We start from the raw sequence: 27,455 nt of genomic DNA, 5'->3' as shown, positions 1-27,455 counted from the left end.
GCAATTTCAATCTTCATGGAGCCAAACATTAAAAAAAAAAAATCAGCAGCTCTGTGCAGTTGCTATACTGCACGAATGTGGATACTACCAATATTTCTTAACCTAAGTACAAAGAAATTGTTGGGTATGATCTTTTTTAGCCTAAACACATACTGACAAAGACGCCACTGAAGTTGCTGCAGTCTACAGATGTCATGTGGTAACTGAAAATGGCTGTTTGGATGAGTAACATGACTAGATCTAGGAAAAGTCAGTTCTTAATGGCTGAAAACCATAACAGAAAGCAGCTTATAAATGACACCTTTAAACATTAATTTTTGAAGTGGTTTTGGTATTTGAAGTTTGGGTATTTTACTTACATTTTAGCTATGGACAATAGCTCTGGAAATTCTGTTCTCTCTAAATCTAGAAGGAACTTCTTCTAACAGCAGGTTATAATTTTAGTCTTACTTACCCTGAGGCATCAGTGGAGGTAACTGGTGCTTGGTCGCCATTCTGTCTTTCAGTAGATCTGTATTATTAGTATGCATTTTATTGGTCCTCATTACTTTTCTTTCTGATATCCATCCTGGATAACTAATTAAAAATGGTGATTTATCTCTGCTAATCTCAATGAATCAAAATGTTAGATAATTTCATAGTTAATTCTGAAGGACAAGTCTTTTCATCTGTGCCTTCTGGAGGTTCATGTCTTTTTATGCCATAGCGGAAGTTCACATGCTACATTTAACCCCTAACTGCAACATTTAAAAACTAAGTGAGATAAATCTCTCCTTTAATGACTTAAATTTGGTGTCATTATAATGTTAAAATCTGAAGAAGTCCCAGAAGTATTCGAGTAACAACGCTGCAACTAACACAGTGTTTTTCAGTACAAGGATATCTGTACAAAGTGCTCCCATTTTACAGAAAGGAAAACAAAGACAGAGGTTCAGCATTTTGATCATGATTCTGGTATTTCTGAGCCAAGATGATCTCTAGTGTTTATGATCAGAGCACTGGACATCTTTCACCGATGATCCTCTCTTGTCTATGAGAAGATGTTCTCCTGGAATCAGTCCCAGGGAGACATACTGGGGGAGCAGGTGGGGATTTACTGAAAAGAAGTCACGGCTATTTGAACACTAGTGTAGTCGTTAACAATACAGCCATTAAGCTGAACATACACAGAGAGTAAATATTTATGTGACTGGTAATCTAGATGGAAAAAATTGAAAACGGGACAAAAATGCCTATGTTTTAATTTTGTTTCAGTTAGGTGTCTGACTCTTCCTATTATGCTATTTCTGTGCTGTTATCTTTCTATAGAGCCATAGGCTTGGGAAATGCTAGATCAAACTGAGAAAGGTAAAAGTAAAAAAAAAAAAAATTAAAAAAAAAAAAAGTTGAGAAAAAACAGGCCAAGAAAAACCAACCAGATGTAGTCAATACTGTTCAGTGTGAAAAATGTAATGTTAATTCTATTTTTTTTTTCTCTAGGAGATCATTAGAGTGCTTTATGGTCTTTCCAGATCAGTACAAAAGACATTCTATATCTTGATGTGTCTCTATGAATTTGAAAGAGGTGACCTCTGTAGGGGATACTACTGTTGGTTTTACATCATTAATGGTTCCCTTCATTTATTTCTGCAGAATACCTGCACTGTCTTTTAAAGTGGGAATTGCCTGGGGTGACAAATTGAATCTTGAATCTTTGCACCTGATGCCATGAGAGCCTATAAATTAGTTATAGGCTAGGAAGATAGAATCCTAAACGTTTCTATTTCTCATAGAAAAAATGACCCTTGGGGTCACTAACCAAAGAATGAAAAACCTGGACTTGTTAACAAGAAAACAATTAATTATTTACACACATGTGAGTATTTTCCATTAGCATGCATCTTTAGAATTAACATCCTTGTTCTGCTAGATCTACTTCTACCCTCAAGACTCTAGTTGTTAAAAATTGGGTTCGGTCTAGCCCATTTAGTACCAGGAAATATGAACAATAGAAACTATAAGCAGGGCTGTATGTGTCCATTGCTTTTGGTTTCAAAGGAACCAAAGATTAAGCTGTCTTATTTCAAAGCTACAATAGTGTAGAATCACCAGAAGTAACTGTATCATCACCCGTATGGTGGTTTATTATTCTAGCACATTCATGGCCATGATGAAGCAAATAAATTATTGAGTGTTGTGGGTGATTTCATTTATTTATGTATGTATGTATGTCATTGTTAGAGCAAACAGTAGAGAAAAATCTTGCATCCTAATATGACTCCCATGAGGAAATCTTAATGCCATTCAGCCAGGTGGAGCTTCTATGTGTTTTTTTTCCATTAACTGACGTCTGCCTATCCATCATAACGCCCTGAGCACTTCTCATCCATGAAAATTCCCTGCTACAGCAATATATAGGCTTTGTAAATAAAGTCTGGCACCCCTAAGGGGAACAATATAGACTTCTAGGAATTGTCATATATTTAATCTGTTTTAAGGCCTGAAAAGTATATTTCTGTAATAAAATATTTTAAGACCTTTTTGTCCTGGGAAATTTCTTTTCCATGGCAAGTGACCTTTACAGGTCCTCTCTGGCAGCATAACTGCTACGGATATGAACATTTAGGACTTTCAAATGGATACAGTATGATGCAGGCATTTTTAAAAGATTACTCCAAGGCTAAAGCACTTTCCCCCCTGCAATATTTGAGCAGTTTGAAAGCATCAAGGCCCATGTTATCACTGCAGATACATGCAGAAAAGTCCCAATGGCTCCAGCCAAAGCTGCACATGTGGACCCAAGGACAGTACTTTGGTTCTGAAAGTTAACTAGGAAATGAGAGAATAGAACTGGGGTTTGTACAGTGCTTTTCATACTTGTTACACCTCAGTAAAGAACTTCTTCCTAATATCCAATCTAAACCTCCCCATATGCAGCTTGAGGCTATTCCCTCTCGTCCTATCACTTGTTACTTGGGAGAAGAGACCAACACCCCCCTCAATACAACCTCCTTTCAGGTAGTTGTAGAGAGCAACAAGGTCTCCCCTCAGTCTCCCCTTCTCCAGGCTAAACAACCCCAGTTCCTTCAGCTGCTTCTCGTAAGACCAGCTCTCCAGACCCTTCACCAGCTTTGTTTCCCTTCTCTGGACACGCTCCAGCACCTCAGTGTCCCTCTGGTACTGAGGGGCCCAAAACTGAACACAATATTCAAGGTGTGGCCCCACCAGTGCCGAGTACAGGGGGGTGATCACTTCCCTACTCCTGCTGGCCACACTAGTCCTGCTACAAGCCAGGATGCTGTTGACCTCCTTGGCCACCTGGGCACACTGCTGGCTCATGTTCAGGTGGCTGTCAAACAACACCCCCAGGTCCTTCTCCGCTGGGCAGCTCTCCAGCCACTCTTCCCCAAGCCTGTAGTGTTGCAGGACCCAGCACTCGTCCTTGTTAAACTTCATATAGTTGGCCTCGGCCTATTGATCCAGCCTGTCCAGGTCCCTCTGCAGAGCCTCTCTTGAGCAAATCAATGCTCCCACCCAACTTGGTGTCGTCTGCAAACTTCCTGAGTGTGTACTTGATCCCCTCATCCAGATTATTGATAAAGATATTAAACAAGACTGGCCCCAAAACCGAGTCCTTTGCTTGTATATATGTGTGTGTGTGTGTATATATCCCTTAAAGTATCCTTTCTGCTATTCACTTTTTTATGTGGAGGTGAGGGCTATCAGTGCTGGTGCAGGAGCGAGGGTTTTTATCCATGTAGTGACTGGGACCTGTTTTGCCTCCTTAACTCATACAAGGCTCCCTATTAATCTGTAGCTCTGTATTTTGGTATTGCAGTGGAAGCTGAAGAAGAAATAATATGAAGAAGTATGATAAGAAGCCTAAAAGCTTCTAAGCTATAGTGTACTAGCTAGAGCTAAGGGAAAATTTGCTTTCCTTTTCAGATCATGCCAGCAGAGTCACAGGCAAAAGTCATCTCATGAAGGAAAAAGTGGAGCAGGGTCAGGGTGCTTATCCATGGGGAAGTGTTGGGAGAAAGGAGAAAGCTGGAAAGGAGGGCCAAGGCATGACCCCTGGGAAAAGGGACTTGCAGCTGCTCCAGGTGCTGAGGGAAGGAAAGGACATGAAGGGCTGAGGTGCAGTGCCTGCTGGCAAGGAGCAGCCTCCCCCGGGTGCAGCCGCCCCCTGCCTCCTGTGGGGCACTCACTGCCCCTTGGCAAAGCAGGCAGCAAGCCTGTTGCCTCTTTCCTGCCCCCAGCAGCCAGCTGCTTCCCTTACCTGTGCCCAGGACTGGCTGGCATGGCTCGTATGGCTTGCAGTACTGGCAAAAAAGGGAAGAATAGAAACCCCAGAACTGGGTACACATGTGCAGTTATACAGATGCGTTTGCCAGTGTTTGGCTGCAGGGGAAGTCAGGAGGGCAGGTAACAAATATCTTAATTAAAATGCTGGCATTGTTGACTATACAATTACCTTTTTTTTTTAAAAAAAAGGTAATGTATAGGTGAGCAATGTGGCTAGTGCCTTATTGATAAGGTATCAAGAAGGTACCCAGGTGTGGGAAAGGGGATAGTTTGTGTGTTGTCTTCAGAAACAAAGATTTCTGTAGTCCCTTCCAGTTAAAGAGATGGCAAAGCCTGTGCTAAAGCTAATGAAGGACATGGGGCCAGAAGACTGTTTAAAGCAACAGGTATTTAACCTGTGAGTCAGTGTGTTTAACACAACCTCCTCTGCATCTACTCCACAGAGGAAGGGAGCTTGCAGCAGCCTTTCTAGCTGTAGCAGGACACATTTTCCTCTCCAGGAGCTCCCTGCCTAGGCTGGCATGAGCACCAGGAGGATCTTTTCTTACCTGCAGAGGATGGCCAGCTTTCAAAAAAGCATTAACCTCCTACCAGGCTCCACCTCTTTCACAATCATAATATTTTAGCTTAAAAATCATAACATGTTGAAGACAATTCTGCATTCCTTTTCTCTAGCCTCTGGCTTTCAAATCGTGGGGTTATATTTAGGTCAGACTGTCAGCTCTCCCTCTGCAACAGTCTAAAGACTAAATCCCCTTTAAAAAAGAAAATAAATCTTCAGTTCTCACATAATGACTTGGTATCTGGAGCTGAGGCTTCACAGAAAAGATCAAATAGCCTGAGCCTTGTGACAGAACTGAAAGAAACTGCAACTCCTCATTATCCCATAGAGTAACATCTCAGTTATGGTATTAAAATGGACCAAAAGGACCCCTTCAGGCTTTGAATGTTCCCTGAGACACATGACCAAGGATATAGTCCCTGTGACAGGAGCTAGTACGGCTTCCATGCTGTGTTGTGTCGGCGACTGTCACTTGTGCTCTGGACTCTTACATTGTTCTAGCTGCTTGCTCAAGTGTTACAGCCAGTTAAATTGGATGGTTGTGGCATGCGAAGTAGTAAGAAGATGTGGAATACTGAGAAAAATTAATGACTAATGGGCACAGATGGGGCCAAAAGTGGTTATGAGCAGCTGCTTGACATTAAACCCCTACAAAGTTTGAGAAGAGAAGAGGTGGAGGGACTATACAGAGAACAGTTTGTTCTCCCTTGACGATCTTTCCTTAAAAAGAGAGCAGTATCCTTGGCCCATTCGGACCCAACCATGAGCTCATCTCAGCCTGCACGCTCTTCTTCTCTAACAGCTGCAGCTGTGTTACAGCAGCCTCTGTGCTTGTGCTAATGGGATAAAAGCATTTCCATGTGCTCTTTTCATTCACAGAGTATAAACCCCTCCCCACAGCCTCCAGTGTATCCTCATTCAGTTGAAATGGATTCAAATATTAAAGCCTGTTACGTTTAATTATCGCTAAAAGTCTGGGAGGAAACAAAAGCTTATGGCCACTTTAAGCTGTTTCAAGATAGGTACCTACCTATAAATCACAAATGTGCAATCACCTATGGGAAATTCGGAAGCTGGCAGAAAACAGTAATATGTACCAAAGAGAGTGATCATAAAACTTGCACGGTCATCTTAACCATGCGTGTAGGGTTTTGCAGTTCCTGACCTGGTGAATATCATTCCTTAGTGAGGGCCTCTCACGGTCAGGACCTGCACAGGACAAACTCGCAGCCACGAGGCATCGTGTGGCGACGTGCCAGAGGTATCGCCTGCCTTTCTGGGCTTTCATAAACAAGCCCATGAAGAGGTAGATTACTACTGGGACAACTTTGTGCTTTATCCCCAAAATCATTAAATCCCCGCAATTTCAAATGAAGTCAAGGGGAAGAGCTTGCCTTCAACACTTTTACCAACTAGGTACAAAACAAAATTTTATTCTGAGTTTTTTCACTTGTGAGAGTATTGAATGAGGCACACGTGGGAAAGTTTTCTACCCATTACATATACCCCTGCTGTCCTTCTATGCTGCTTCTGATTTTGGAGAACTACCGCTCTGCATTGTGCATGGACGTGGATTAGCCAGTGGACATCCACGCTTTCATTGGAATGGAGCTTTGTGTGTGTATCTATACACTTCTAATATGTATATACATATGTATATATATGTATATATATACACAAACGTTTAACAAGGCTGTGTCTACTCTTCCCCTCTCCCCCTTCTTTTTTATAATACAAAAGTTATTGCTTTCATTAAATTACGCTGTGGCAAAAGAGCACTATAATGAAAAGTAATTCATTTGGGCTACAGTGAGGGGCAGTGTGAAAAAAAAAACCCCAATATTGGCGGGTAGCTGGTCTTACGGAGGGGCTGAAGAAAGAAGTTTATTTCCTTCTGTTGTGAGGCTCACTTCAAATCCAAGTTCACAGGAAATCTCAGTTCACAATTTAGCGTCACTCTCTCTTCTCCCATTAGAGTATCCATGATGACGTCTGGAAGCCGCAGCAGCAGCAGACAAGATCTACTATCCTTCTTTTTGAAAGTATTTATATGTTTGTTGAGAAGCAACCACTCAATCAAAATAGAAACAGTGGCTTACTTCCAGTTTTGCACATGTGCCACACGCTGCTTAACATTGTCTTTTTTTATTAACGAACTATTTCAGTTTTCTTCTGATGTGTAATCACAGTACTCTTTCTTCTTGTATAAAATTTTCATGTAAAAGTTTAAAGCCTCCTGTTCCTGATGGAAAGGCCTTCCGCCTTTCTGTTTCTAAAGACCTTTTTTTTTTAATCTTTAACTTCATGCCACACCGGAAGAAAAGCCATTACTAACAGATCGGGGAGCTGCTATAAAATATTTATTGGAAGGGGATGCAAAAAAGCATATATCATGTTTTGTGGAGGATGCTGCACCTAGTATTGTGGTCAAGAGCTGAATCACTGTTTTTTTTCAGATGGAGATGGAAGTGTTTGCTAATGCCTATTGACAGTGTGTGTTGATGAGCTCTAGCAAGTGCTGATAAATTCCAGACTCTAATGAAACATCTTTCAGAAACATTAACATTTGCTAAATAAACATATTTTCATCATCTCTATTGCGTGTAATGGATGGTTTTAACAATGTTTGCCAGCCTTTCTGCAAAGCATAGTACGTGGCCACTGCCTCTAATGAAGTAATTATGTTACCTGACCCTCTTCTTGGGAAAGAAATAGGTTGCGCTTGATTTCTCACTGTCTTACCTCTTGATTTCTGTGAAGTGTCTTGCATCTGTCAGTAGTATTTTCTGTTGATGACCCTGATGACGCAGATAAGAAGAAAGTATTTGCTTGAAAAAAAATCTATTGCCAGTTTTAAATGAAACAAGGGCTACTTCTTTTGGCATTGCTTTTTGATTTGGTCACCTTCTCTGTTCATCAAATGTGCAAGGGAAAGCTCAATCCAAAAGTCTGTGAAGAAGCACAGAGCTGACAAGCGCCAGCTATCACAGTGATCTTGGGAGTGCTCAGAAACACTCTCTTCTCCTCGCTCTACCCATAACCTGTTGGCATGATTGCTTAAAGGATTTGGTGTCGACACCCTCTGCGTGTCTTTGTGTGTTCTTGGTGACATGCTAAGCCAGCGGCTGAGTTTTACTGAGGTACTGAAGTGGCAGATAGTCTTATGCATGCGAGGAGCCATATGCAGTGAAACTGGCCTCTAAAATTGGTTGGTTTCAAGCTCCAGCATTTGTACAGACAGAGGTGGAGCCTTGGGAACTGCCCGATGGAGAGGTTAGTCTGCTCTCTGATGTACATGTTTGTCCTGCTGAGAACCTGAGTGCGCTATCAGAAGAGATGTGCTGGGAGCGTTCAGGAGCATACTGGCAAGATAGGGTCTTTCTGCAGCACGCTCCGGCATGTGCATGTGAATGGCAGAGTGAGAACAGAGGCTCCTCAGATTCAGAATATACTTGATTCCTAAACATTTCAAGAAACTATTTGGCCTTTGACATTGATGACATACCATAGATTGCTAATAATAGCATGCCTGAATTTTTGTAAGAAAAATAAGCACATCCCTCAGTAATTCCCACACTCCTAGGTTAAATCACCACAATATTTTATTAATGCCAGGGCTGATGAAATATAGCGAAATAGTAAAACCTCAGCTGAATAAAACTTGTTCTCCTTTGAGGGTTCTTTTTATGAGACTGAAAAGAAGAACAATAAGATGTCAGCCAGTCATTTGTCAGCACCACTGCTCCTGGACACAGACGGAGTGACAGGATGCTCTTGTTGTCCCACCCTCTCAACAAGTGTCGAGAACTTGCACAAAGCTTCTGATGTTCTGCTGAATTAGTATGGCAAATGCAGTATCATCAACTACCCTCAAAATAAAGGAAGTATGAGTAAGAGGAAGAATTCACTGAGTTAAGATAGAGGAATTCCTGGAAGGAAGTACTATGAATAGACAAGCTTGGAGAGGAAGCTCAGTCTGAAGGTTAGGTTTTATTGCTTTTGTTTGGTTTTTGTAAGATGAATAAAATCTATCTTCAAGAGGAGTTCAAGCCTGGATACTAATTCTGGGTCTGCATGTTTTCTGAGCACGGAAGTAAGGACTCAGCCTGTTCACACCCACAAGTAGTATGAAACTGATTATTCACAAAGGGGGAAATAGTGGGATTTATGCTAAAATTCGCTAGTATTTACTTCTCATGCATCTAGGCAGAAATGAGTAACAGCAATCTGTGAGTGCAGACACAGATCTAAGCTCATTTAATTATGAGGAGACCTGGGTTTTGCATGAATCTTGGAGGATGTAGTAATTAACAGAATAATACTGTTTCCACAGAGTCATTCTGTATAAGATAGCTGCCCTGGTCTCGAACTCATTTCTTACCTGCCTGGACATGACATTCAAAACTGTGTTGTTTGTTTGATACAAAAATTTAGGTTTGGGTGTGCTGGGTACCTCTTCTGATGGTGAACAAAAAGTATGTTAAATCAGGAAAGACAGAAGGAATATGAAAATGAGCAAGATGGATTGATTTCCACATACTTTAAGTGGAATGGTTTGAGTTATCCTGAGGTTTACTCACTGCCGTTTTTATCCCCTTTATGCTGACTATCAGGATATCCTGTTGCTATAGGCTAATGTGGAATGCACTCTGCTTTAATGGTCAGAGTTCAGCGGTTTCGTCGTATTTTCACAAGCAGAAAGCTGGTCCTCAACAAAAATTTTTTTTGTCCCAAGGGGCCAGGCATATGCTGGGAAGAAAATGTATCACAAATTTCAAGTATGCAAACTCTTGTGGACTTTTAAGACTGTAGCTACAGGGAAATTACAGCATGGAGACCTCATGGCGGTAGTAGTGCTGGGCCATAAAGTAATGTAGTGTGCTCCTGGTACGCACCAATAGTGTACCTCCTTCACCGACCTTCAAACTAGGAGGAAAAATAGTTGCCATTCTGAACCTATGCTGTCCTCTTTCTATGCGCAGAAATCAGCTTTATGCGTTAGAAAGGTTTAGAAGCAGAGTTCGTGTCACATCTCAGGAACAAGAGCAAGATACCTCACAGTGCTGTAGGTGGCGTTATCAGCAAGAATCAATGTAACTGCCTGCTCCATATGGTTTTTTAAATTTATTTTCACATGGCTCAATCTGGGTCTGGAGCTCAGCGGAGAAGCAACCGAAACTTCGGAACTTCAGCTTTTCCCTGCCAACAGAAAGTTGTTGCAGTTCCTAGAAGAAACCGGTGTCACGGCTGCCTCGGAGGGAGCCCGCCGCGAGCCCCCGTCCCCTTCTGAGCCGTTTGACATCAAAGCTGGCGAACCGGCCTCGGCTACGCGGGCGCCGGGGCCGGAGGGCGGTGGGGGCGGGCGGGCTGCGCCGAGGGGAGCCGAGGGGGCGGCGGCCGCCAGGGGCTGCCCTGCGCCAGGCCGCGGGGCCGGCTCGCTTCCCGCCTCCTTCCTCGGGCTGCGCGGGGCCTGAGCCTCGGCCTTCCCCGTCAGCCCGTGCTCTGCCGTTTGCTCTGTCTGCTACCAGTTACGTGGACTTGGTTACGTCAATAAATAACCATTGAAAAGTCAATCCCAAACCAACTCCTTGCTCCCGCAGGCGTCCCCCCTCCCCCTTAGCTGTATATGAGAAAAGTTTTGGGGGGGTTGTTTTCCTGAGCAGTGCCCCTTTCCAATGTTCCGGTAGCTTTTTCAGATTTTGTGTATTTGTCAGTTTGGTGTTCATGAGTTTGTTACTCTATTTTGATGTAGATGCGCATAGTTGCGTGAAAGACAGTTCGTTTTTTTCCCACTTCTCTGTCTCATCATTTACCACCCCATCCACTTTTTCAGGCTTATTCCTACAATCATCATATATTCTGTAAGTGCCATAAGTACCTAAATACTGAAACCAGTGACAGAATTGTTACGATAGAAGATATCTGTCTTGGTAAAGGGAGGGTTAGCTGTAGGTTTGGGAACAGATTTCCTTAAAATTGCTAAGCCTTCTGGTGTCTGACTTCACCATCACCTTCAAACTTTGCAAGTCCGGTTGGTGTGCGCTGAGGAAGGAGGAGGCAACAAAAGACATTCTTACACTTCAGAAAGGAACCCAAATACAGACTGAGTATGGATGGGTTATTTTGTGGATAACAAAAGTGGCACTTGTAGAACAAAGATGACAGTTTTACCTCTGCTAACTACAGCACAGAAATGCTTCCTGCTGAATGCTTATTATTGTATTTGCAGATTGACTTCATATGTACCACATGTGCTTACTGTTGTTGCGTTGTGATTTCAAGCTTTTATGAAGTGATAAGCCACATATTAATAGTTTTAACAGAAGGTGCTCTAGTTGTTAACATGGTAACACCTTGCAGGAACAATATGTTATGTCCATTTTTGGTTCTAGAAATGTGCAACATTCTGCACTTCAAAATACATAAGGTAAGTGCCTAGTTAGTACTTAGATCTGCTCAATATATTATCTTCCATAAATTCCTACCCTATTGCTCAGTCCTGCTATAAAAATTCGCTGCCTCAGACTGCAAAATATTAATTCATTTCCCAGGAATCTCTTTGGGTACAAGCTGTGAAAGCGGATCTGGAAGTTGCAAGCACATTTGCTCTTGCTTAATCTTACTCAAAACTGAGCTGATTACTAACACTAGTATAGTAACAGGTGTTCAAATACATCCAAGAAAGATATTACCCTAGCTTGGAGGAGGGTTTTGTGGTTTGGTTTTTTTTTTTTTTTCTCCTGATAGCAACAAGGTTATCGCTCACATATGGACGAAATCCTAGTCACATCCAGCTCAGTAAAAACTGTGATGCTGCTACTGTAAATGAGTTTCATAGTAGCCGGATTCCACCCTATGACTGCAGCTGATATCAATGAAAATTTTCAAAATAAGATACCATGTATATAATGGTCACAGTAGCCCAAAGAAATTCAAACAGTGGTGTTTTGATCTTAATAAAAATTAGGGAACTTTATATTTGTTTACATTCCTGATATCTTAATAAACAAGGTAAAATTAAAAGAACGTAGCATGTTAAAACTTTTCTTTAGTTGCATCACAAAGGGGACAGACAAGGCTAAAAATACCAGTTTGGTATCTTTACAGTACCCCTTTCAACCTGCCCTTCTGAGTAGGCAGTGCATGAAAGCATTTGTCCATGAGTAATATCTTATTAAACTGTCATGATTTTATGTGACACATTTTTCTCCCAATTTGCATACCTGACAATAGACTTCCTAAATATCGCCTTCATGTCCATTCATGTCCAAAAAAAGTACCCATCCAGCAGAAACGTTGATTCAAATGTTGGTGATGGGACTGCGCCTGAATATGAAACAAAGGGTTCAGGCCAATATAAGCTATATGGTCTATTGCCACGCTAAAGTTGAGTTCTTTGTGTAGTGAGGGCTTGTTGCCTTGTAAATATGTTTCCACAACTCATTAAATCCTCTGAAATAAAAGCTCACACAATTCCAGTACAGTGGAACAGTCATTTTTCGATTTAATTATAAACAGGCTAGATAATGAGCTACCTAACTTGTCCCCTTTGCTGGAGGAGGAGAATGGTTCGTGACCTCTCCTTTCTCTGAACAGTACTGAAATCCACTTTATTTGAAAGATGAAGGAGTGGAAACTCCTTGACAAAATAAAAGGGGTGCATAAGAAAATGCCGACTGGGCGACTAATATTTTACATAACAAGTAAGAATATATATTTTGTGAAGCTATTTAGTATTCAGCTTAAGAGATTATAGTAACCATAGCAACCCCTTATCACCTGTTTGAGACGCTGCAACATCTTAATGAAATGTGCACTGAATGCCTTGCTAATATCTATAAAATGCTGATGATATTATCTCTTGGAGAGAGCTACACTGAGAGATAAATGCGCAAAAATGCTTGAAATTAATGATTCTTCTGTCTACTATCTGCTTTCTCCTTGTCCTTCTACTTTATTTATATGTATCATTTTTATTTATCAAAAGCAAAAGATTAAATAGTGCAAGGAGTCTCTGGAGGGTGCAGGGTGGTGGACACACATCACTCTTCACCCACAGCATGCCCATAATAACTGCCCTCAGTTAAGTGCTCTGAAGGCTTTAGTGGTTTGTGGTGTCCAAAGAGAGGCAACATAAAGGGAAAGGTTTCCCAAAAGTGTTGAACATGGGAACTCACAAGAAGGCACCCAAAAGAACGAGGTAAGTGCAGAACCCTCCCTTGAAGAATTTACAAAGACAGTTGTGCCACTTACTTTATTTGCTGGCTTCTGAATCACATAAAGCTGTAGCAATAACAATCCTTCTGGCTGTGGTGACAGCTTCTGCTATTTTAGACTTTGCATTTTAGGTGCTCACCCTTCCTTTCCAGCTTCCAAGCTGCAAGAGGTCAGAGCTTTACGCTTCTGAAATCTAAAATGTGGATTCAGCAGGTGAATTTTTCTGTGGGGTTATTCCTGTGCCCCACAGCCCTAAAGCTAGGGATGCCAGGATGGTCTGCAGGGCTCCCCTGCTGGAGTGTCATCACCTTTTCCCAAAGCACTCTGTGTTTAGTCCTTTTTTGTGGTGGACCTCATTTTCCCAGTCTATAAACTACTTTTGAGAGGCAGGTGGTTATTAGTTATCTGAAAATCCCAATGAATTCATAGTGCCTTTGATAAAAGATATATGGAAACTGTTTAAATCATGGAAGACTTTCAGTTTGAATCCTCAGTATGATTCTTCTTTTTCTCTCACTTCAGTGTGAAGTGCAGTATACCGTCTATGTACGTGTGCTGCCACACCCAAGTAGTCAGTGGAAGGAGGGTAGCAAAATCAATGGTTGCCAAGAGATTTGGTAATTGGGCAACATGGCTTCACAATTCAGCCTAATTCCTCTGTCTGTGCTGAGGGATCTTCATGTCTAATTTTAATCTGCAGCACCATGTAGTACCAAGTTCTTTACTGGTAATTGAAGGTGGTGGGTGGGAAACTGAGAGCACTGAAAGCATGGGTGGCTGGAGCTGGCAGGATTATCAGGACATCACTCCCCATTCCCATTGACATAAAGGACCTTCTTGGTGCCCAAGAGGTGTGAAAAAAGCCTTTATGAAATGGGCATTAGGACCGTTGCATATCACTGCTGTTTCATAGTGTGTTACAGCAAAATACAAGCTAAGGAAGGTGTTGGAACAAGATGGGGAGACGGTATGAGCGTATGTGACAAAGTGTGACCCTAGGGATCAAAATCTACATGAAATGGCTTAGAAGGCATGCATTAACCTTCACTGTTTGGGTAATGTGCAGTAGCTGCTACTTCAGTACTCTTTTATTTTCCTGCTGTTAGTGCAAAATAATGATGTTGGAGTGTGTGTTGCAGTCAGGGGTTAAAATGACTAAGTCTCCCTGTAAATAAACGTGTACTCATGAAATAGGACACACTGGGTAGTATCTGCAAATTTCAGCATTGAAGTGACAAATATAGACTAATAATAAACGGTGGAAGTAAGAGATGCAAAAATTAAAGCCTAGTGGTGAGCATTTTATTTCTGTTCTGGGCTTCATATTCCACAAGTCTTACCTGAATCAGATTTTCTGAGTATCTTCATGAAAAAGTTTAACACCAACTATGAAAATATAGTTTTCATGGACCAGACTGGTTTTTTTATTTTAGTATTTTTTATAAGGGTAGCTTATAAAATAAGAATCAAATGATTGGATTATAAAACTGGTTTGCCTGGAACCCAGAGAAGCACATTATCTTTGCAGTCATTGTCTTTTATTGCCAGTGCCATTTAACAAAAAAAGGAGGTCTGAAGAGGGGACACATCTGGAAATGTCAGCTAAATAAAGTAAAAATTCTTTTGGAAACTGGTAAACCTATACTATATATGCCTGTAATTAAAAGGAACAAGGTACAGTGGCTCATAAAAGTACCATCTGAAAGTGGTTTAAAGGTTAAAAAGGGCTACTTGGCACGGATAGAAGGGTGAGACCTGACCAGACCAGTCCTCCCAGGGCAGTCCTCCCAGTGGGCCTATTTTTAAGTATATCGTTTCAAACCCCTCCTTAGCTGGTGTGCACATAAATAATTTTAAGCAATGCTCCTGGTGAGAAAAAAGCATTAATGCAATAGGGAAGACTCTCTGAAACCATCTCTTATTTTACTGCTGTGACTAATGCTTTGTGATATCTGCCCACATCCCTGAATTACTTAATTTAAAATCCTCTGGTAAGAAGGTTCTTGTGATTTTCTTCTAAATTATTTGCCTGTTTTTCTCATTTGAAATTAGGAGAATGTGATTTTTTTAAAATGTAAAACTTCCCACATAAATGTATGACATAGTCAGTACCAAGGGCCTCGCTCAAGCAGAGGGAAGGGGTAGTCATTCGATATTTCACAGGTAATCTGACCTTGACGGTAACCCCAGTGAACTCCAGAAGCTTGTGAGTCAAATCGTGAGTCAAATCATGAGTCACATATGTTAGCAAATTCTCAGTTGTACAAAGAGGTTTTCCTGCGTGGTCAATGGACTTCAGGTTTGGGTTTAGGCTGTTTGTTGTCATTCCCCAGCCCACCCCCCACAGATCTCATCTCACCACAAACATTGCAATCCATTGGTATCCTGGCTAGGGAAATATTTCACTTGGTTGTAGGGAAGACCACCTTAAGAGTTCTTTCTCTTTACCAGACAAAGTCTAAGCATATACAGTTATTTTTATTTGAAGAATTTGAATATATTTCTTTTACCCATTCATGCACGCACATACACATGTGCACGCAATTTTCTAGAAATAATTTCAGTTGTCTACTTGTTGTATTGTCTGATTAATACTGTCTTTCCCACTCTGGCTACTTATATTTAGCCCAGAAACTTGTAGTCACGTCTACAACGATTAGTCTTTTTTTCGTCTGTCTTTCCTGCTTATGGAAAAGCCTGTGCTGCCCTGATTACAATAATGTTTAAAGATGTTTCGGTATTTATAGATGTATTCTCTCCTTTACTATCTTCAGGATAACAAAGGCAGCTTCAATACACAGTTTGAGAATTAAAATGGGGGAGATGAAATGCCTTGCCCATGGACACACATGCACTTTACATGTTGCAGTTTGTATTACTACTGTTTAAGATACAATCCTGAGTCACTTCACTTCACAAGGTTTCCATGTGACCCTGTTGCTGTATAGCTGACAGACAGGAAACTTTTTCATCTCCTGTCCCATGAGGTTGTCTATTTCACAGAAGCCCTTTTTCCACGGGGCAGGCAGCTGGCATGGGTAGCCAGGGCACGGGAGAGAAGAAATAAATGAGCATTCCCTATGGGAATATTATTGGGGAGGTTCAGCTGCAAAAAGTCATTTTCTCATGCAGATTGTTGGCAAATTTTTGTGCCTAGAAAAATGAAACAAAAGGGTTTAGTCTGGCTTGAACTTTTAGACAAATTGGGCTCTGTTGATCTGTGCTGAAACATCTGATTTCAAGTTGGTGAAATATTGGTTGGTTGTCCCTCTGGTGGCAGTTTGCTTCATGGGATTTGTAGAGAGATGCCTGAGCTCCTATTTTGCCTTAGTGTGATCAAAGTTACGCACCGTCATTGCAAGGAAGTACAGCAGAACTTTGAAATATCAAGTTTTTCCTGAGAACAAGAAATGGTGCACAAGTATTCCAGTTTTTCATATTAATGCCTTGCCTCACCGGGGGGGGGGGGGGGGGGGTGTTCAAAAAAATATTAAAATGCCAGTATTTCTTCTGTTTTGGAAAGTTTTGCAACACAGAGTAGATCTCTCTATAATTCTTCCTGGACATGGCATAATCCCAACAGTGCTTAATGTTTCTCACTTCTGCCTCTCAGGTTGAGGAAAAACTCTTTTAGAGCAGAATGGCTTGATTGTGAGAATGTTACATGTTTCATGTTTTTCGGTAAACCTGTGGTTAGGGGGTTTCAGCGGAAAGGAAGGACTTGCATGGTTTGATGGTCTCAGCTAACATGCAGATAATGGGACTTTGAGTAGGTATCTGCTTGCTTCAGCAGACAATTTACCAGTTTAGGTTTTACTTGTTTCAGTAAAATTATGGCCAGATGACTCTTCATTGAATTTGTGTGGTCATATGCTTGGACATAACTCCTGGGATAGCAGAATGGTATTGGTTTTGACAGCTACTATTTGATGTTTGGCTGTGAAAGGCATATATCATACAACTTTTGCTATTTGGCTGAATCTTTATTTGCTTAGCTTGAGTCATTGCATGACTGATTTTTGCAGTTGGTCACTAAATGAGTAGTTGGTAGAGAATACAATGAAATAAAGTTACTCTTTTTGTCTATGCTAATAGGGGTTACAGAAACAAGGCAATTCTTGTTACTTTATCATTCTTGTTTTCATGGAGGCTTCTTAGGACTGGAATACTAAGAAAAAAATGTGCCATTTAAGTATTATCTCCTACTTTTAAGAGTAATGAGGTATAATTATTGCTGAAGTATCATCTAATTGTAAAAACCTAGGAAATAAAATGGAGAAACAACAGTAAGCTAATTATGATTTCCATTTATTTCTGCATATATATATACACATGCTAGAGGACAGATGTTTTAGAACCTCCAAACCTTTATAGCATCCTTCTTTGTCAGTCTTTTTAACTTACTATACTTCCATATAATTTTGGAATAGACAGTGTCTTCTTATCACTAATTTATTACACATGAATGCACATGAACTTGCTCAGCCTAGCAGATCAAGTATCTGCCTCGTAGCAGGTGTGGTAAGATGAAATCCAGCAGATAGTATTCTTTCCATTAGAATACCTTAATCAAAAAGTCTAGTCAGTGTTGTCATTGAGGTAAGTGCAGATGGATTTGTTTTTAACCACCTTTCTGCCTCAGCTGTGGATTACTTAGATTGCATAAGTGGTGGAGGAAAAAGTTGTCCTGGAGACATCTTCCCTTCTCTCTTGCCTGCTGCTGGTGCAGCCCCAAGTGAGGTCAGAGCAGTTTGAGGGATGCTGTAAATAACCAAGTGAAGGTGAATCTAAGGACCGCTCCACCAAGAGGGCTGCTTGGTCTGATCTTTCTCATCTCTGCCTCTTTTAGTGATAACCTGACAAAAGGCTGAGTCATCTCACTTGAAAGGCAATGAATTTCCCAAAGGTCTGCCTTAATAACATCTTTGCACGCTGTGGCTTTCTGTAGGTATTTGTAAATTTAAGGATGTCTGACGTCGCTGGTCTTATTTTTAAACTTCTGTTGGAAAACGTGTGTGCATTTAAACACCCACGAGTCAGACACTCTGCCAGGGTAATTAGTTTATCTTCATTGCATTCACTGCAGCTATGTTGATAAAAGCAGTTAAGTACAGCTTTGTGAGATGCAGCTCTGCACATTCTTATATTCACAAATATTAACAATATATTTTAAAATCATGGTGAGACACTTTCATATCTTGAGAACAGTTTTTCACATTAACACTTTCGGAATTTTTTTCATTTTTATACTGCCTTTTCAGAAATTTGTCTTCATCTTGCAACCTCATATTTTGTGCCAGTTCTAGAAGTTATTTTTACATTCCAGTGCTGCCTTCAGTTATATATTCTAGTACTATCTGGGGTTATTAAATAGTATTTTGTATTCTGGACATCCTGCTCTTCCTGCAGGTGCCAAATTGCAACTGCCAAGGGAAGGACTATAAAAACCATTAGAAATGAATTTCAATACCAATAGTTTGGGTGTGAATATTACCTTTTTGTCTCAAAGTGCACCAGTTTAACTTCTTGTTTAGTATAAAAAAAAAATCCCCGTGTCTTTATTTTTATCAGTTGTCTGTACTGCAAATTAAAGACAATCTATTTGTGATTGACTTCATACCCAAAGATGCTGATTTTCAAGCTAGGTTTGTTTCTTTCTAACCTATGCGCTGGGTCATATTTTTCCCTGCTGCAACTCTTTCACTCCTACCATATAATCAGACCCTGGGGCCTGGTCTGTTGCTTTTTGGTACAGCTCCGTAAGGAGGCAGGGTGGTTCTGTCTTTAGCACATATTGAATTCTCTGGGCCCAGAAGGATTTCCATGGCAGCTGGAATTCAGATAATGAGAGAAAGTCCTTTTCTCCACTTCCCGTTCTGCGCTTCCCCTGCAGCTGGTGCAGACCTAGCTTGGTCTGGACTACATAAAATTGTCTTACACCAAAAAAATTCCAGTCACTGAGTAATGCCACATTAGGTTGCTTTGCATCTGGTCCACCAGTTCAAAACTGTGCCTGTGTTTGGTGGTTTTTGGAAAGAATAGAGCTAATTACAAAAAGTTTAATGAACAAATCTGAATCAGCAGAAGTTTCAGATTTTGGAACAGTGCTAAATTTTTGGTATCAAGATTGTTGTCCTTGCCTTGTCACAACTTAAAACCTTCAAACTTGTCCACTGCATTGATAAGCTCTGAACTAAGCCTCATCCCACTACACTCAGCTGAACTTTTCCAGAAGGGGAGTTGATGTGTTGACAAAGAACTCACAATAATTTTAGTATGTTTTAGTAAAAGTATGTGATATTTGTACACAACGTACAATTTGTAACTGGTATTACATAGTGGTGGGTTTTGCCGCATGTTTATAGAAACTCTCAAAGCTTTTTGGCAACGTAAGTCAGCTCAGGACACAAGCTAAAATTACCTCTTTATCTTAAGTAGCAATTGGAGGCAGGATTGTGAGTTAGCACCCAACACCCTGAGCTCTCACAAGTACCTGCTGAACTACTTTTGCCAGCTCAGGAGCAGAACAGCATGGACCGGACTGAAGTTCTTGCTGGTCAGTACTGCTGGTAATGGAAACCCAGCTAAAGTAATCCCGCCTTACCTCTGTTTTGATGAATGTGGCAACATGATGCCACGCCATGAGACATGAGGCTAGATGGAGGGCTTGCGTGACTGCCCTTTTTGCCTGGGAGGTGCTTGATATGTGATAATTAGTGTGGCAGACACCTGCAGTGAGCAGCCAGGTCAGAGCTACTGTGGTACTTCTGTGTCTGCTGGAGTCACTCGTAACCCCGAGGGCAGTTTAAACTGAGGTTTGATAAGGGGGATCCAACCATTCCTACTGATAAACAGAGTTCACAGAACATAAAACTGCCAATGGTTTGGTGTACTTGTGGCCCTTTGTCTTTTAACTTGAATTAGTTCCATAAGAATCCTCTAAAACAATCGGGCTCTCAGGCATGACTTTGGTCTTGCTTATACAGATCTTTGCTCCCAGCGATGTCTGAACTTACACCTGGCACCACCTCCTCTGGCTGCCCTTACCCCTGTAGGTTCCTACTAGACAAGCTGTAAAAGTTTTCTCCTTCAGGGACAGAACCTTCTTTCACTTCCCGGAAGACTGTGTGACATTCTCATGCATGCACATACACTTGGATATAGATATGAAGCTGGATATTCAGAGGACGGTGCAAAAAACAGCACCTGCCTTTTCTTCCGTCCCAAGTGGCAATTCCTCTTCCTCACATCTGGCTGTACCATTGTGTCTTTGCACGCTGACTACCTTCAAAACCAGTTCAAACGTGGACCCTCTTTCTTCCTGTCGTGCCACTCAAAAGACATTCAGAAGTTAAGTGCAGAACCTAGTTTTCTGAGTCCACCCTCACTGCTGCCGTGAGGGTTCATCACAAAGCACATTCCTCAAAAGGGGAAAGTGAGTGGCGGAATTAGGATGGGGGCTGTCTGTGACACTTGGTTATTTCAGTAAAAAAATAGTCTGCATCCCACCCTGAATGTGTGTCACTGATGAATTTTTTTAAAAATTATTTTATTTTTTGCTAACAATAAAATGAGTTTTCATTCTATAGAACTAACTCATTTTTGGATGCCACATTCTGCTGAGTTTTCAGAAGAATACAATTCCCATCCCGTCCTGCAAGGAGTGCGTGTTGTGTATGAAAAGGCGTGCATGTGTATGAAAACTGTTTTATCTTTATAATATTGGAGTTCTTACTGGATCTGTTACTATGTTTCCACATGAAACTCTGCAACTGCCCTCAGAATCCCCTTCTTAAAGCCCTGAAACCAAATGCAAGCTTTTGGCGTGAATCCTTTATAATCCTTACTCATTTTGTAAGTTTTGCACCTTTTGCTAAATCACAGGAAGTTTATCCCAAAGGCCCTAATTTCTTCAGAAAAGCGTTTTTATGCTTCCCTTGAATGCATCCTGGAGAGGCTTCTCCTAGATTTAATCTCAGTAAAAGGTCTTCGCATACCACATACTTATTTCAAGTGGCACATGTCCACTGAGCTATGTTTGGGGAACGGGACGATCGCTCCTGTTAAGTGCTGTTAATGCACCTCGCTCCATGCGTTGCAGCTGCTTCGAGCTGTTGTGCAAGTGTGCAGGACTAGGCTGTCACTGGAAGATCACGAAGTTGTCTCCGTGCTGGCTGGTGTGAATGGCTGGCCTTACCCTTATGCAATGTGTTGTGTTGATCCTTGGAGATAGTCCATTTGTGTTGTACGTTGAGGTATGTAACTGGATGCCTCCACCTGAGGACGTGGACCAGGAAAGAGCACAGTCAGCCCTGGATAAAGTGAAATAGTGCTTTAAATCACATTTTCCCTCCATCCGTGCCTCACTTCTGAGCTGGACAGTGCCAATATGATGCAAGCTACTTTTTGGGTTGCACTGATGAGAAAAATTGTTATTGCTTTTACATGGGAAAGCAAATGAATAAATTTTTCAGACTTTTTCTTCCTTTCCCTCTGACATACCCAGTGCTGTAGCTTATCATAAGTTAAAAGGAAATATATTTTAGGAAGCCTTTAATTAAAATCCTGGTAGCACATCATTGTAACTTTTCTTTTTCTGCTGCTCAATTCAGTATAATTTCTTGTACTGATAGGAATTTTTCTGGATAGTGACTACTTTTTGCCTTGGTAGATAAAGCCCTTCCAGAAGCAAATCCATGATATTGGGGCTTTTCTTCAGACATCAGATTTGCGTGATTGTCTCCTGAGATCAAAAGACAGATTTCCATTTAGAGTGCAACAGAGAGACTAACAGGCTTCTTAGCTGATATTAAGTTAGAGGCAAAGAATTTGGAGAAAAGTGGGTGGTATGAATTTTCAGGTTTGTATTTCTCCACTTTTTTTTCTTTTTTCGCTCAAGAAAGGTGTAACTCAAACAGCAACGACACTTCAGATTTGGGATCTTTCTTGTTGCCTTTTGTTTGTTTATTTTAATGAAAACCACCAAGGGGCAGCAGATAGAAACTGATCACGTTGTTAAAATCTAAACCAAAACAAAACAAAAAGATCTGTTATTATTTTTCTTTAAAGTTGCAGTTGGGGTTCGGTGGTGCACAAGGAACTAAGCTTCAGGAATGAGGAAATCACCCTCTCTAAAGAAGGGAAAGCAGATAACACACTAATGCTAAGGATGATTAAGCATTTGCCACCAAGACAAATAAAGCTTTGCAACAAAACATTTCCAAAGCCTATGGATTCACAGGCGTACTTCTGTTCCTTCCGGCAGACAGGCACTTGCTCTTGATGTAAACAGCTGTCTGTATTTTACTACTTCCTGCTCATATCATTATGTAATTTACTTTTTAATGTGACATGATCAAATCGGTGTTTCTGGCGTGCATGTGGCTCCGACACGTACGGGATGTTGCTACTTCACGGGGCAGCTGTTGAGTGTTTATGCCTCACTGTGATGTTTCTGTAGTTTCAACTGGACATTTACGTTTTCTTGCTGAAGTCCCGGGAGCCCGTTAAGCTTCAAGCAGACCCAGAGCAGTTAGATGAGAATGGGAATAATCTCTTACACCGCAAATTGACTTCCTTCTTTGTAGCCCTAGACACTGTTTCCAGCTGCTTTCAGTCTTTTAAATCCTTGAAAGCTTTCCTAATCCTCATGTAGGCAGCCTTTATGTGCTCTACCTCCCTCCCCTTCCTCCTGATTGGCGAGGCTATTTCATGGCCCAATTCAGCCAACTACTACATCCCTGGGCTGCGGTTTGAAATAAGAGCCAGGCGGACAGTTGCCTCCCCGCTCCTGACTTTTAATAGGCTGGGGAAGGAAGGTTGGGAAACTTGACATTGTCTTAAGAAGAGTTCCCCCCAGCAAAGGATAAAAAGGGGGGTGGCGGGGGTGGGGGAATACTAGAGGGGAGGAGGGCGGGGGAAACTTGCTTACGGTGGGAAACTTGATGGATTTCTGCCCTGCCGACAGCAGCGTGGTGTGCGCAGCCCCTTGCCGGCTGGATGGATGATGGGAATCTCACCATGAGGCAGGTAAGGATGGGAATCTCACCATGAGGCAGCTGTCCCAGGCTGTCGGGGCTCGCCTTGCCACACTGGCCCCAGGTTGTGCCGGTACCAACCTCTGCTTTGTTTTTCCCTTCTTGTTTCTTAGCCTTGTCAAAAGTAAGTTCCCGGGGTGAAAAAAAAAATTTTAACATATTTGAGGGTTTTTGCTTAATCCTCCCGGCAGGCAGCGATGCCATGCAGGTCATTGTGCGTTTCGTGTTTGTATGGGGCATGGAAGCGGTTTGCGAGGGACATAAATCAGTTCCAGTTTGCCATGGTTTAAATGCATTGTGTAGGCTGTCTCGCAGCCCTGTTTGTGACATGTGAAAGGAAAGAACTTGCTGTGTTATAAGCTTAAATATGCCAATAATTCAGCCCAGGGATAATTTATTAAACAGCTCTGCATGAGTTCCTTGCCTGCCAGTGCTTTAATCTTCTGATTGTTTTAAAATGTAGTACTTTCAAGCTGTCTTACAGCTTCACAAATGTACTTTAAGATGGGTTTTCTCGGGATTTTTTCCTAAGATTATTCAAATGAGATTTTTTTTTTAAGACTTCTATTCACCTGAGGAGACAAAAGGAGCTTTTCTTCTCGTTCTCGCAGTTAAAAGGCACAGTGGCAAAATGTTTTTCATTCTCCCTGCTCATAGTTTTGCAACAACAATGTGCGGTTAGAAGAGCCTTGTGGGAGCAAAGAAAACTGGCTGGGCTGTATCTTAAGACTGAATCAGAGATCTGTCCCGGTTTAAAAAGCCTTGCTAGTCCACTTCTGAAAGTTGCAGTTACTATGTTATTTTCTAGGTAGGCAATGGGTAAATATGAGGAAATGAGAGAAGTTTTCTAGGTTCTTTTCTGTGTAGGTGTTATTCATTCAGCTCTCAGTGGGACTTTTATAGTACATGTCCACGGAATGCATGTGTGAGGGTTTTGCACCTGTAGTGCAAATGTAGCATTTGTTTTCCGTTCACTTTCTAAAACCATGGTGGGAAATCTCAGCTTCCTTGCACCAGTTTTCTGTAAGTTACGGGACATGGGGAGGGGTGAAGAAAGAGATAATATAGGTGATGGGAGGAAGAAAGGTCTTTCGTTCTCCCACTAGTCAAAAGCCCACTTTTGTAGCTCTTTAAAGAGGGAGAAGAATTTTTGTCCTTGTGAAGCAAAAGGAAGGGCATTTTGTGTACTGCATAGCTGAAGTCGGTCAGTTGGATGCACGTAGTTATCAGAAATCGTTATCACCATGAGAGGGTACTTTGGCACAGGGGGTTGCCAATGAGGAAGAACCAGAGATGTTACAGGATGGTAATAATAAAAAGTAAAATGCTCTGGGAAATGCGCACTTTACTCCCCTGAAATATTTCTGCCTAAATCATAAGGCTTCATGGGTAGTGAAGATTCATAGATGGTGGGTTAAAAGAGCAGGGAGGATGTTAATGCACACGTGAACTCTCCCTCCTCCTCCAAAAGAGGAGGGAGGGAGACATTCCAGCCCAAAAAGAGGTGCAGGCACAGGGAGGGGGCGGGCAGCTCCAGCTGAAGCGCTGCCAGAGTTTGTTTAAACACCTGCCTGTGAGTGCAGTTTCTCTCTCCTGTGCCAAGTAAACAGTTCAGAAGTGTTTTTCCGGGTTCTTTTGGTTTGTTGTGCACAAACACTGCTGCTGCTAGGACTTGGGGGCTTGGGGGATGAAATCTGGGGAGCTGGCAGGCAGGGGGGCAGGGAGGCAGAGCCACTGGGCACATCGGCTGCTCCCAGCAGCTGGCTTCATGTTTTTGTGGGAACTGAAGATTGTGATGAGCAATGAACCAACCATACAAAATGTTTAGGAAATCCATTACAGCAGACACTTAGGAGCAGGGAAGTTGTGTGCAGCTGGAGCACTTGCTCCTGCTTCTAGTTTGAAATTGTTATGGGAAAGAGGAATATGCAGATGGTGACTTTTCTGTTGGTGCTTTCGAGGCTCTCTATTCAGAGTAACAGAGAGCTTTTTTCACCTACTCTCCCCCTGGCAATCCTCTCTCCCTACCTGTCCTGTTACTTTCCCTGCCTTTCCCTGCTGCTCCTTCCCCATCCTTACACCAGCTGGCTATAGGGCAGTGAGGAGGTGGGTTAACTCCTTCCTCTTATCAGGCTCTGGGAGCGAGTGCTCTCACTTTGAGAGGCTCTTGGTGGGAGCTATAGCTTAATTTGGGGTTGCAGAGTTAACCCTTATCAAGCAGGCAGGGTGTTGGAATGAAACCATGTATTGTGTTAATGACTGATCTGCCCAAAAGGCAGCCTACAGGTACTGAGCAATAGCACACAGCAAGACAAATGCACTAATTTCCCCAATAGAAGTGCACAAATTACTGTAGAAATGTAATATGCAGCCTGTTGAGTTGATAAGATTCAACCTACTTTACCGCTGTGCCAGGCCAATAGTCTGTAGCAAGGTAACAGGGGTTGGTGTAAACGTTGTGTTGAGATTTGTAAATGAGGTGGTATAAAGAAGCAGTCATTTTTAGGTGATAATTGAAAACCTCAGCAAGAGGTGTCTCCTTGCTGTCTGCTAGAATGACCTCACATATTATCTCCAGTAACCAAAACAGGAAAATGTCTTTTTTACTGCTGTGCATGTGGCATCTGGGAAAGTACACTGGTCACTGTGTACCTGTAAAAGGTTAAGCATCCACAAGAAATACACCCATTTGGGTGTGCTAGTATGTTGTAAGACTAGTGTTAGCAAGCAGAAGTGCAGTTTTTTAGAAGGTATCTAACACGATTGCAAGACAAAAAACCCAACTAACCTGACAAGAAAAAAATCCTTTGCAGGTAACATATTTGCTGCTTTGCAGAGTATTTGGTTGAGTTTATTTCTTAAGAAGAGATTCCTAAGTAAGGAAGCTTGCAGCTGATTGAAATTCCTGTGAAGATGCTCAGACTTCCTATGGTAGAGTGGCAATTTCTTGTGGCTGGACAGAGTTATGTGGCTGGATTCCCTGAGTTTGCTGCAGAACTGGAGAGGGCACTGTGGGCTCTGTTTTAAGTTCCCTAAGCCTACTTCACAGAAAATCAAATGTTTGAGTTTTAATACTTCATTTTCACTCACTTTAGCCAACAACATATCCCTGAAGTGCAGCTCGTGGGAGTGTCATTGACAACAAATGCAACTCTTTATTTTGGCCTCCTGCTATTGAAGTCCCATTGATTTTGACCAGGGTAGACTCGAGCCCTTTGTCACATAAAGAGGTTCAACAAAACGACTGTTAACTGACAGGTCACCTAAAAATGAAAAACTGTGTTCCTAAGGCACATAAAGCCATTACAATTACTTATCATGACTGCAGTCATATAGCTTTTAACATGCATATAATTCACTGAATGAAAAAATGCTGCATACAATTTCAGTGCAAAACACATGCAAAATTCAAAATCAACCCCTTTCCTTACAGCTGTTTAAGTTCTTAGCATGTGTTTCTTATTTCCTATCTTCTTTTGCATACCTTTTAAAATTCTTAATGTGTTCCTCAGTAGGAAAGCTGTATTCTTATCTTAGAGTGCTGTAATCCTTAGCCTTGCTTTAGGAAATTCTTTTTTAAAGTTCACCCTGGAATGTTTTGTTGTTTGTTTGGTCTGTAAGGGAAGAATAAGCATCTTGGAGAACGCTGCTTTTTGTGTGTGTGTGTGCGTACCACGCAGAAGAAAGAAAACAAGTGTACAGAGTCCGCAGGCTGGGAGTGTATCAGTTAATTAGTGGCTGGACATTGCTCGGTAGGAAGCCTGGCGAGGCTTTTTGTGCGTGTGTGTGTATGTGTGTTGTCTGCTCCCTTTGATCACTTGTGTGGTAAATAGACATGCAGGGTAGCTATAGCAACATGTGCTGTAGGTTGGTGGGAACAGAGGGGACGGGATCCCCAGACAAAGGGTAGTTTGTTAGAGTGGTTGGTTCTGATTAGAAAAAGGTGGCACCAATCAGGGCATTTAAAAACATCAGTTTTGCAAAACGCAAATGGATGTTATCGGTTTCAAAGTAACGTTTGTTTCTGTAGCCCTGAAAGAGCAGATCGTATGGAAGATTTGGGAGGAAGGGGGAGGGATAATAAAAAGCAGAAGCAAAACCCTGTAACACTTTTGGATATAAAAATGTTCATGCTGGATGTGCTTTTTCTGGTGTTGCTGCACCATCTATGCCTTTTGCAAGAATGTATTTGTATGAACCGAATTACCACAGATGATGCTACAGATAGTAGTGTTTTTAAAATATGGCTTCAAAGATGCAGTGATAATAACCTGATGTTCTATAGTACATCCGATCCATTACCTTTCTCCCAATTTCTGTAAGTCCCGTGCACAATTTGCGATCAGAAGATGCTG

The 27,455-nt window shown here is 41.7% G+C and overlaps 1 protein-coding gene across 3 annotated transcripts in view; it reads left to right on the top strand.

Annotated features, from left to right (window-relative positions):
• MID1 (midline 1) overlaps nucleotides 1-27,455 on the top strand; it is a 244,975-nt gene that overhangs the window by 75,166 nt on the left and 142,354 nt on the right. The window contains exon 1 of one of the 3 annotated variants that reach the window (XM_075095405.1): nucleotides 22,946-23,092. The exons of the other annotated variants lie outside the window; for them this stretch is intronic. The gene's annotated coding sequence lies outside the window, so the exon portion shown is untranslated. Of the gene's footprint in view, nucleotides 1-22,945; nucleotides 23,093-27,455 lie in introns of those variants that run through there. 3 annotated transcript variants of the gene reach the window in all.

This window comes from Phalacrocorax aristotelis, chromosome 1, assembly GCF_949628215.1.
Source record: "Phalacrocorax aristotelis chromosome 1, bGulAri2.1, whole genome shotgun sequence".
Taxonomy (NCBI): Eukaryota; Metazoa; Chordata; class Aves; order Suliformes; family Phalacrocoracidae; genus Phalacrocorax; species Phalacrocorax aristotelis.
The sequence above is the reverse complement of the archived record's forward strand: the minus strand, read 5'-3'. Positions and strand labels throughout refer to the sequence as shown.